Here is a 12,059-nt window from a genome sequence, read left to right as displayed (position 1 = left end):
TACTACGAAGACTACAAAGTAGGATTTGAGGTCATCGAAGTAACTTCAGGTTTAACCCTGGGTTTTCCATCCTACGACCTCTTACCGGGGTAAATCACCCAGGGCATATTACTCGGTTGATCTCCCACTAACTCACCTGCACAGCTGTGCCTCATCACCTCCTCAGCCAGCTGCACTATTTAAACCCCAGCTCATCCCTCCAGCCTCCACTAGACAGCCTACCGTGTGGTAGTCTGTTGTTTGTCGTATCTATTTGCATGTTTTCAAATTCTGAGTTTCCCAGTGGTCCAGGTTAATAGCTCCAGTTGGCCTCAGCTGTCAGTCTCCAGGTCTAACCCTGTCGCCTGTCTCTCGTTTGGATCATCACTTAGCCTCCATTTTGATTCTGCTTCAAGCTCTGTACTTGTCGTCTCGTCTCTGGTTGGATCATCAGCTCCTCACCTGCCCAGTTCTGTCATGAACTCCAGTTTCTGACCCACCTCCACAGTCCAGTTTCACTCACCTGCTCCGGTCCACCTGCTCTGCCTCCCACAAACTGCCACTCACCTACAGAAGAGGGAACAAACCATCAGTCTAAATCAGACTGTGGATAATAAACCTCCTCTTAAAACTGATTCTGATTCTGAGCCTGTGTTCAATATCTGGGGGCTGATTTAGACCTTCACTGAACCCGATCCTTTTCCTTTTTGACTTCTTGCATCAAATCTCTATCCAAACTGCCTTGTCCCTTTCTTCCATTCATTCCTGATTAAAGGATATCTCATATTCTCCTCCTTTCCATATTCCATTACATAGCTGCACTCCTGTATATTAATGTACCTGTCACCTCGGTAGTTATTCTCACTTCAAAGATGTAATAAAGATATTTTTATTAGACTTGCAGTCACCATGTACAGCAAACTGCCAGGTCTGTCAGTGGTTAACTACAGCTGTTAATGTTGTTAGTGGATTCTTATTTATGTTGTGGTTCTTACATCACTTAGGGTCCTTATGTTGTTTTGTTATGTGATTGATATGATAATCTATGTTCACTCCTGTGCCATTCTGCTATAAGACGCACTTCTCCTGCCAGAGGCCATGCTTTCCTCTCTAACTGACCCCAGAGGAAAGAACAGAGAGTGTCAGTGAGCTGACACAGAAAAGCTTCAGTAGTTTACCTCTCTCACCGACTCTTGGTTGTCACGTGGTTCAGTATTTAGTTGACATCTTGTTGTCTCACCACTGTGAGGTATATTTTTGGCTTTTTAAAGAACTGTATTTTCCGTAAAGGACTGTACTGTAAACACACCTGAGACACAGGTGAGGTGAGAAACTCCACTGAAACTAAATTCACCTGATGTCACCTGAAACACACCTCCGAGTCACGAGAGAACTCACCCACAGTTTAACTGGATAATACCGGAAGTAGACAGAAGTTATTTCGCCTTCAAAATAAAGCCATAAACCTGTCACAAGGTGAAAACGTAAAGCATTGTGGTTCCCTATATGCTGCTGTATGTTCAGTCATGGAAACCAATGAAAAGTGGTTTTGCTGTGGTCCTCGTCACCAGTTGGGTCAAGCAGACCCTTGTTTTGAAACTTATCACCGGTAATAAGCAGCGTCCCTGTTGTGGAACTTGACGTCCCGGGCTGACTCTCAGCATGGACCCAGTATCCTCCCCACCGACGTCTGCCTGCTAACAGGATCATACGGGACAGAAGTTGGATCCGGATTCGTCGTCGTGTCGCTGTGAGAATGGGCCGAGATACCGAAAGATTCCCGCTAAGATTTCCAGTGTGAAAGAGAAGAGAAGGGAGCGATCTCACTGCAACAAGGTAAGAAGACGAGCCTGGGCCAGAGCTGGGTCGAACTCTCCGCTGAGAGTGACTGTGTGTTTGTACAGCAGCACAAGTACAGACGCACAACTCGTCTTGACTTTGTTTTTTGATGTGTTTGTTGTGAAACTTCGTGCAGCAGCGTGAAGCAACGCTGCAGCTTCAAACGAGTCCAGGCCACCGGAAGTTATTTTTACTGTTTGTGTCAGAGCGAAGCACCTCGTGATGATCTATGTCAGGCAGGTCTGTGGGTCTGCTGTAAAAAGTGCGCCGGAAGTTAGTTCTGCTGTGATTTTGGTGGCATCCTACATGGCAGCCTACCTCCCCGTAGTGTCAGTGTCACAGATTTGATAGGTGAGAAGTGTTTCTGTGATTTTGTCCACCCCAGTTACACCAGTCAGGACAGGCTTTGTTAAACCAGCAGCACAGAGTACAACTAACCTCCAAACACAAACTGAAGACTGTCATGACCATGACCACACACACACTTAGTCTGAGCTGAGTGTGTGTGTGGTCATGCTTCAGTGTGTCTGTTTCCCTCACCAGACCATGGCTGAACTCTGCAGCAGCTCCCACTTTGAATAGTGGCAGGAAAAGGAAGTGAAACCCCTTAGTGTATACACTTGTCCTACACCAAAGTATGGTCACACATATACACATTACAACAAATACAACCTATGTGAACTAATAACACAAATCATTGTGTCTGCGAACCCACAACAACAGGTTTGGTACCAACCATAGACTGTAAAGAGCCCCGAACCCCCATCTAATCCAAAAATGGTCAGAGAGGTGGGGCGTGTGTGGCTGAGACTTCAGAGCATGCTGGTTTGTGACAAACATACACTGACCCAACTGTCACTCAAAACGGCCACGCCCCCTTAATTATTTGTCCAATCAATAGTCCACCTCCTCTTCCTCTGTCTCTCTCTGAAGGTGCTGGTCCTCTTGTCTCTGTTGTCAATAATGTGCAACACTGAACTTTATCTGTCTGCACCAATACATTTGTGTATATATATAGAGAGAGAGACAGTTGAAAGTTTGCAGGTCTAGTGGTTGATTAATGCAGCCAGTTTTTGTGGACTGGATGGTGTTGATTGATTGGCTCTCATGATGATTGAATGGTGCGGATTGGCTCTCATGATTGTTGGATGGTGTTGATTGGCTCTCGTGATGGTTGGATGGTCTTGATTGGCCTCATGATGGGTGCATCACTAGTGGGGAGGAATTAGATAAGGGACATGGCTCCACATCCCTGACAATGGTCCAGATAGTCCAGAGAGAGCCTTCAACCATGTCCCCACAGTCAGCAGTGATCCAAGTAGCACAGGCTGAGTCTACCTGACCACTCCTTGATCCTAAGGGGAGAAGCTCACCTGTGACACCACCTGTGTGTCAGCTGTCAGCTCCAGCAGCAGGACAGTGTCTGTGTCCTTGTCCATGGTTCAGTCTTCACTCTGCTGACACACAGTCCCTCAGAGGCTGGATTTTAAGACTGTTTCAGATCAAGTGTGGAAATGTGGGAATGAGGCCGAGACAGACAGTATGTGATGAGGACAGGTGACATTTCCTGTCCTCTGAACACCAGCAGAGGACAGGGAGGAGGTGTCTGTCCTGGAGAACAGACAAAACACTGGGAACATGTCAGCTGTCAAACACGCCTGTATTTATAGCTGTGTTATCACTTGTCTCTCAGGCTCTTTAAAAGGCAGAAATACACTGTGTCTCCTCTCACTGTGAGCAGTGAGCTGTGGTATGCGGGGGCTAACCAGTGCTGGATGTTTGACTGTTGAGTCATGCTCCCTTTCTCTCTGCTGCCATGTCCTCAGCTCTGTGTGTTTCCTTGTTACTGCTTGTTGATGCACTCAGAGGTTAAAGCTGTGATGCACTGCAGGATTGCTACTAGACCACCAGATTTTTGGTGGTCTGGTAGCAAAAACAGGAAACACACACACACACACACACACACACACACACACACACACACACACACACACACACACACACACACACACACACACACACCTCCATATAGTCAGATTGAAGGTGAAACATGAAGAAACCATCAGAACAGGTTCTGTCCTCTCAGCCTGCAGATGTCAGACTCTAAAAACTCTGAACATACATGGATTCACTAAGGGACTTGGTTCAGTCCCTGACCCTGACCCTGATCCTGATCACTTTCAGCGGAGTAAAGCAGAAGGTCTAGAGATGTTAGTAGTGTAACTCTGCACAGGCCTCATTTCTACAGTGTCAGCTACTTTTGATCAATAAAAGGATTCCTGTTGGTTATTGGTGATCAGTAAGGGTGCTTTGATCAAGTCTCTGGGATTAGTATCAGACGATCCGGATCACGGGTCTGTTTGAAGCCTTTGTTTGTGGTATAGTTAGTTCTAGTTATTTATTGCACTATTCTGAACAACATTGTGTTTAGTCTGAGCCACCTGGTTCTCCTGGTTCCCCTGGTTCTCCTAGTTCTCCTGGTTGCCCTGGTTCTTCTGGTCTAATGATCCTTGTATAACTGCACTGTTAACTTGATGTGTTCAGTGTCAGTTCAGACAGGAAGGAGAAAGGTGAAGATGGAGGAGAGAGACTTTCAGCACAGAAAAGACAGACAGCACCAAACCATGAGACAGGACAGGACCTGGACTTAACAGATCCTGATACTGTCATGAAGAAGGGTGTTTCTGTCTGGTCCAGGTTCTACCTTTAGTAAACAGCAGAATGATTTGGTTGTTCTGCTGCTCTGGTCTGACCTCAGAAACAGAAGAAAACTATGGTGAGGACGAACAGAGGAAGTGGAATGATAATTATTAGATGGTAAAGAGTTGATCCCAGTGTTCTGCTCATGTTTCATTCAGCTCCATGGCGTCAGCAGAGAGTCAGTCAGTGAACAGAGACTTTTCTCCATGTTAGTGCTGAAGAATCGCCTCTGTCTGCAGCCAGGGTCAGACAGGGCTGCTGAGAGATCTGTTAGGTCCTACAGGGATGCCACTGCGTGTGTGTGTGTGAGTGGCTCAGGTGTGTCTCGTCCTACACGTCATCTGACTGTGAGACCAGTCTGTCTCATCTCACAGGCTCCTCCAGGTATGTCCTTCTTTTCCTGGACCACGAGAATAAAGAGTTGAATAGAATAGAATAAAAAGTGAAAATGTATTGAGGTTATTTCAGGTATCTAACCAGGTGCTAACATACTAGCGAAGGTCCAGGTGTTTGCGTCCTGACGGAGGAGGAACTTGTGGAGGCTTTTTGGATTTGACACCACTGATGAAAAATTGATGGGTGAAGTTGCAGCTGTCATATGTTATCATAACTATGACAAGGAATGTGGAGGCACTGTGAATGACCACACCAAGTATTTCTGGTGTATCTGAAGAGACGACAGTGACAGACTGCTCATTATAAAGCTCTGGTCAACATGGCATCACAGAACACACCCTGAATACGTGTCCAGATGTTGCTGAGTCATGTCACATCTGACCTCATGCACACAGCAGCAACACACACCAGGTGTGACTCACCTGTCACAGCTAAAGCTGCCGATGTCTGCAGGGGTCAGCTGACTACACTGCTGATTAAACAGCTGATTAAGCAGCAGAATAGAGGTGTCATTAATGATGTTAGTCTGCCAATCTGTCAGTCAGAGGACAAACCTGTGTACTTCACTTCCTCTCCTCTTCAGTCTGTGTTTGACTTGTTTCCAGCAGTGAGCTCATGTCACAGTTACCTGCTGCTCAGGTGTTCCTCAGGTATTCCTCATGTCGTAGTTTGTGGAGTGTGGAGGTCAGTGAGCTGCCATCTCCAGTATAAGCAGCACTTCCTGTTCTCTCACTCCTGTGTCTCTTACTTCTGGACTTGTTTTAAACCCCATCCCTGCTGCTGGCTCAGACTAAGTCATCAGGTTCAGGACTGAAGACACAGACGAGTCGCATCCTCTTCATACATCATTGATTGGTGGATCCAGTATTAAATCACTGGGGCTTTTAATGTGAACTCGACCTATAAATACATTACCTGTCTAAGCCCGCAGGTGTCACTGACAGGTACACTGTAGTCACACACTGTGTCTCTTGCTGGTGGTGGAGCCAGGTCACTCTCCAGGGTCTCAGTCTGGTTTATATGGAAGGAGACCAGGACAGCAGCTGAGCCAATACCTGACCAACCACAGAAGAAGAACACTGGACCTGCAGCCTGAGGTCCACTTTGTATTAAACACTGATGATTTGAATACTCATCAGTGTTAATGATCAGTGTTTAATGATCCGTGTTTAATCATCAGTGTTAATGATCAATGTTAATGATCATGATCCGTGTTTAATGATCAGTGTTTTAATCATCAGTGGTAATGATCAGTGTTAATCATTAGTGTTAATGATCAGTGTTAATGATCACTGTTTAATCATCAGTGTTTAATCATCAGTGTTAATGATCCGTGTGATCACCTCCAGCTCAGCGTGTCTGTCCCTCACTTAGTTGTTGGTCCAGTGAGACACAGAGATTATTCTCCTTTGTCTTCTGACTGACTGAGTCTGGCAGCTGTGAACTCAGAGGCTGGATCAGTCTACAGTCTGTTCTCACACTGTGGACACTGAGAGACAAACACAACTGAGCAGACAGTGTTGTTAGCCTGTCTCTATATCTCTCCCTCTCTCCCTCTCTCCCAGATCTTACACAGATGATAAATTAACACTAATTAATTAGTGTAATTTGCTCCTTTTCTGGCTGCTGCCTCTTTTAGTTTCCATATGTCTGCTCAGGATCCTGTAATATAAAAACTATATGAATCATAGATCATCTTGGTACAGAGAGAAAAACCAGTTTACCCAGTTCAAAATCACCAGTCAAAGATCCATGATTATCCTCAATGATCAAACCTCCAAATGAACCTGCTGTCCTGTCTGCTGAACAAGATACAGTCTCTGTCAACAGGATACAGCCCCAGAACTGAGTCTGTGTGAGCTGTCTGTGAACCAAGTCTGTGTGAACTGAGTCTTTGAACAGAATCTTTGTGAACTGAGTCTGTTAACTGAGTTTGTGTGTATTGAGTCTGTGAACTTAGTGTGTGTAATCTGAGTCCCTCCCCCACTTTCTGCCGAGCTCCAAAACTGTCTCCCAAGTCCCTCTCCCGACTACAGAGGAGGTAGTGCACGCCAGAGAGCGTGCATGCATCTTAGCTTGGATACACGAGCACAGTATCCAGAGGAACCGGAGACCCCACAAAGTATGAAACACACGGAAGTAAGAACTAGCCTATTCTACTTTCAAATAACGTTAGATATTGACTTTATACTTTAGGTAAGACTCAGCGTTTCTGTTTACTTTGTAATAGTCAACTTTGGGATAAAAGTAAGGTTGCGATGTTTCGGAAAGTACAGTTTGTTTACATAGCCTAGGTTACCGATAAGTAACGGTTGGTATTCACTGCAGCATTTTACTCGCTGGCACTTTGATAAATGTGACATTTTTACCTGTTGATGTGGAAAGAGTTTTGAGACCAAGGCACATCCCCTCAGCTGCTTCTACACACAGACGGACGGGAACAAGCGAGAGCGGTGTAGTAGGCACATCTGGCAGCGTGCGCAAGGGAGGTGGGGGGTAAACCTGTCTGCAGTGTGTGCACGAGCTGTGATTGACAGTTAGCCAACACTCCCCCTGGGTCTGATTGGTGGTATTGAACCGTGGGTGATGGATTTTTGCAAATCACATTACGAGCTCCAGGTGGAGCCAGAGGAGCCGGATTTTTTTCCCAAAATCACCTGCTTCATGTACTACTGTCAGAATATAGTGACAGATTCAGCAAAAAAGACAAAATGATGGTTGCCTGCTGAAGCTTTAATGTCTCTGTAGGTGAGGAGGAAGATTTTAAATTCTAGTCTGGATTTTACAGGGAGCCAATGTGAAGAAGCTAACACAGGAGAGATGTGATCTTGTTTCCTAGTTACTGTACTCTTGCTGCAGCATTTTTGATCAGTTGGAGGCTTTTCACTGAGTTACTGGGACATCCTGATAATAATAACAAGATAATGATAATAAGAATTACAGTAGTCCAGTCTAGAGGTAATGAATGCATGAACTAGTTTTTCAGCTTCCCAGTTTAGAGACAGGATGGGTCTGACTTTCAGAATAATGGTCAGGTGGAAGAAGGCTGTCCTAGAGACTTGCTTTATGTGTGAAGTAAAGGACATGTCTTCTGACAGTAGCACTGGAGGGCAAGATGATGTCATACAGAGTGAGTGTATTATCAGATAATGTATTTCTGAGGTGGTTAAAGTACAATAACTTCAGTTTGTCTGAATGTAATGTCATCCAGGTTTTTATGTCCTTAAGACTCACCTGGCTTCATGGATAAGTACAGCTGGATGTCATCTGCAAAACAATGAAAATTTATCTGGTGCTTCCTAATAATGTTTCCTAGAGGAAGCATATATAGAGTGAAAAGTATTGGTCCTAGCACCAGAACCTTGTGGAACTCCATGACTGACTTTGTTGTGCAGAGAAGAGTCATTGTTAACATGAACGAACTAATCTATCTGATAAGTCTGACTTAAACCAGCCTACTGTGGTTCCTTTAATACCAACGACACGTTCTAGTCTCTGTAATAGAATCTTTTCAATGATGGTGTCAAATGCAGCACTAACATCTAACAGGACAAGTACAGAGACAAGTCCATTGTCTGAGGGTATGAGGAGATCATTGGTAACCTTAACAAGAGCTGTTTCTGTGCTATGATGGACTCTAAAACCTGACTGAAAATCTTCAAACAAACCATTCCTGTGCAAATAATCACATATTTGGAGAAAAAAAAGGGGAGGTTGGATATAGGTCTATAATTGGCTAAAACATCTGGATCAAGAGTAGGCTTTTTAAGTAGAGGTTCAATTACTGTGACTTTAAAAGCCTGCAGTACATAACCTGTTGATAAAGATAAATTAATCGCATTTAATATGGAGGTGTTGATTAAAGGAAAAACATCTTTGAACAGCCATGTTGGAACAGGATCTAGAAGACAAGTCGATGGTTTAGATGAGGAAACTGTTGAAGCGAGCTCAGAGAGATGTACAGGAGAGAAACAGTCAAAATATAAGCCAGTTACAGTGAACTCTGAGGCTGCTGAACTGGACAGTACATCTGAGCCAGCTGTGGGGAGCAGATGGTGAATTTTTTCTCTAACAGAGACAATTTTATTTGTAAAGAAGCTTGTGAAGTCATTACAACTGAGGGCTAAAGGTATAGATGGATCAACAGAGCTGTGACTGTCTGTCAGCCTGGCTACAGTGCTGAACAGAAACCTGGGATTATTCTTGTTTTCTTCTATTAATGGTGAATAACAGGAGCTTCTGGCTTTTTTATATGCCAATAGGCTGTCTTTCCAAGACCTTAGAAATTCTTCCAAGTTAGTAGAAGGCCACTTCCTTTCTAGCTTTCTTGAACTTTGCTTTGAAGCTCATGTTTCTGAGTTGTACCATGGACCCTCCTCTGACTCACTACCTTCTTTCTCAGAGGGGCCATAGTATCTAACATTAGTGATGATGTAACAACACAACAATAACAACAACACATACAACACAGGTCTGGTTGTGTTGAGGAAATATTATTAGGAAACACCAGATAGATTTCCATTGTTAAGCAGATGACACCCTTATCCATGAAGCCAGGTGAGACTAACCAGGTGGCCAAGCTTCAGGTGTGTCTTAAGGTCATAAAAACCTGGATGACCAGTAATTTCTTACTTAAATTGAATTGAATTGAGACATTTAATAAGGAACAGTTACAGATTATAATGTTGTGGAGGACTGAGTCAAAGCTACACAGCACATCTCCAGCTCAACAGACTCACAGCCATGTTGCATCACCTGACCTGAATACTGCACACTGATTGGCTGAATGAATGAAGAGTTTGAAGATGTGATGTTAACTTGCAGCGTCATCTCCATGGAGACTAACTAATGTTGTTACTGACACTTTGGTGGCTGTGATGCACTTTTCTTCCCGCCTCTGTTGGTCATGTGACTCTGACATGAGCCTCAGCTGCCAAAGCTCAGCTCACACCTGTTCTTCTGTTGAACAGGAAGTGGGTTTGTGTGTGACTCCTATCTGCACAGGTTGACTAGAGACCAGGATCTGAAGGGTCAGAGCCTGGATTCTGGACCAGAGCAGGTTCAGAGTAGGTTCATCTGGAGCTGTAGAGGCTTGTTTAGCACTGCAGAGAGGAGCTGCTGGAGGAGAAACACTGAGGCTCTGCTTCCCGTCCTCCCCCTAACTCACCCTCCTCCCTCCTCCTCTCCCTCCCCTGTTTCCCCCCTCCGTCTCATTCCTTCACACCAGACATAACTTCTAACCAGCTGAGTGAGTCTCTGTGTTCAGAGTCAGCATCTCTTGTATAACACATAATTACAACAAGTTCTCTGCTGCTCTCAACACAGCTGTGTGTGTGTGTGTGTGTGTGTGCGTGCGTGCGTGTGTGTGTGCGTGCGTGTGTGCATGCGTGCGTGTCTTAGAGTGGCCGATTGTGTCCTCTTACACTCCTTCTACGCACAGATACTTTGGTGTTAAACACACAATTTTAACGCAGTAAAAACCTGTGTGTTTTATAAACGTCAGTCACTGTGTCTGTACCAGCAATCTTAGTCAGCAGCTGAGTGCTGGGGACCAGTGGCCCCTACATGTGGAGGGCCCTCACAAACATGTTGTTCCTTTATTAGCACAGTGAGTGAATGTGAAGACCAGTCACTGTGTCACTTGACTACTTCATTCATCATTTGTGTTGTCTTGTGTTTAGTGTGTGAGCTCTGAGAGTGTCAACAGGATCTAACCTTGACTTTTATTTTGAAGATCTGTGGATTGTAGGTTTTATTTTGTAGTTCTTTAATAAATGTAATTAAAACAAAATGATCACAGAATGATAATGTAATAATAATGTCATTTTCATTCATTTTAAAACATTATTTATATTTTCATTTTTTAATATAATTTAATCTTTTCACCAAAAGTGTTGATTTTTGGCCCACTTGTAATACCTCAAACAGCTGTTTGATCATCCAGCTGTCACAGACCAACATGATGTTCCATGTGTTGTGGTGTCTGTGTCACCTGATCAATCTCAGTCCAGTGTTCCTGCTGTTTTAACTCAGTGTTTGGTCTCCTCCAGCTGCTGATAGAAGCACCTCTGTTCAACAGCTGCTGTCTGACTGAGTCTATGTGCTGTCTGTATGATGAGCAGGTGGTGGACAGATGCTTTTCTGGAGACAGATGTTTCTCTGGAAACATATTTCTCTGGAGAAAGATGTTTCTCTGGGAACAGATGTTTCTCTGGAAACATGTTTCTCTGAAGACAGATGTTTCTCTGGAGACAGATTTTCCTGAGGAGACAGATGTTTCTGTGGAAACAGATGTTTCTCTGGAGACAGATTTTCCTGAGAAGACAGATGTTTCTGTGGAAACAGATGTTTCTCTGGAGACAGATGTTTCTCTGGGGACATGGTCTCTGAAAATAGATGTTTCTAATTTTTTTTTATTGTTAGTTATTGTTAATGTTACTGTGGTTGTTTTGCTGTTGTTGTGTTGTTGTTGTTTTTCTCTGCCTCTCCACTACCTTTTTCTTTTTCCCCATATTCTCTCTGTTTTCCTCTTCCTGTCCCCTCTCATTCCTGATGCGGTCGGGTTGTCTTAATAAAGTTTAAATATGCGACAGGAAGAGTATCCCACACTCCTCCTTCGCAGAGTAAATCTGCCCCAACAACACAGGGCATCCAGACTACTCATACTACTTGCCAATGATATCGGGACAGGACGAAAAAAAAAACAATGACATGCACACTAACACAATGGACACACACTGCAACTTGCTGTGAGTCTGACCCTCAGTCATGTGTCACTTCCACCCACCAGCTGACGTCCTCCACACAGACACTGACTGTGATGGTGAACTTTACAGCTGTTACTGTTGTGATGGCAGAGTCCTGTCCTGTTTACATGTGGAGACTGTTACTGATGCCCCTCCCACACAGTTGAGGTCAGTGATCAGGACTGTGTGGCCGTCAACACACTGACATCACGGTCACTTCATCATCCTCTGGAGACAGACGTAGACACTGTGTGTCCCTGCATGTCTCTGCCTGTTCATCACCCTGAGAAGACAGGAAAGACCTGTGTAGGTGTGCAAGGACTGAAGTTCAGTATTCTTTCAATCTGTTAATGAGAACATGTCCACATGAAGGGATTCAGAGTGTCACCTGTCTTACCT

General features: G+C 44.4%; 1 protein-coding gene across 1 annotated transcript in view; it reads left to right on the top strand.

Annotated features, from left to right (window-relative positions):
• Positions 1 to 1,284: 1,284 nt before the first annotated feature.
• The window catches only part of akap13 (A-kinase anchoring protein 13), a gene marked incomplete at its 3' end in the record, with an annotated part of 71,637 nt that continues 60,862 nt past the window's right edge, over positions 1,285 to 12,059 (top strand). Inside the window, exon 1 of the mRNA XM_071488098.1 lies at positions 1,285 to 1,815. The remainder of the gene's footprint in view (positions 1,816 to 12,059) is intronic.

This window comes from Trachinotus anak, unplaced genomic scaffold (genome assembly GCF_046630095.1).
Source record: "Trachinotus anak isolate AG129_WGS33_773 ecotype Australia unplaced genomic scaffold, CSIRO_AGI_Tana_v1 ptg000002l, whole genome shotgun sequence".
NCBI classification, from domain to species: Eukaryota; Metazoa; Chordata; class Actinopteri; order Carangiformes; family Carangidae; genus Trachinotus; species Trachinotus anak.
This window is presented reverse-complemented; position numbering and strand designations above follow the sequence as displayed.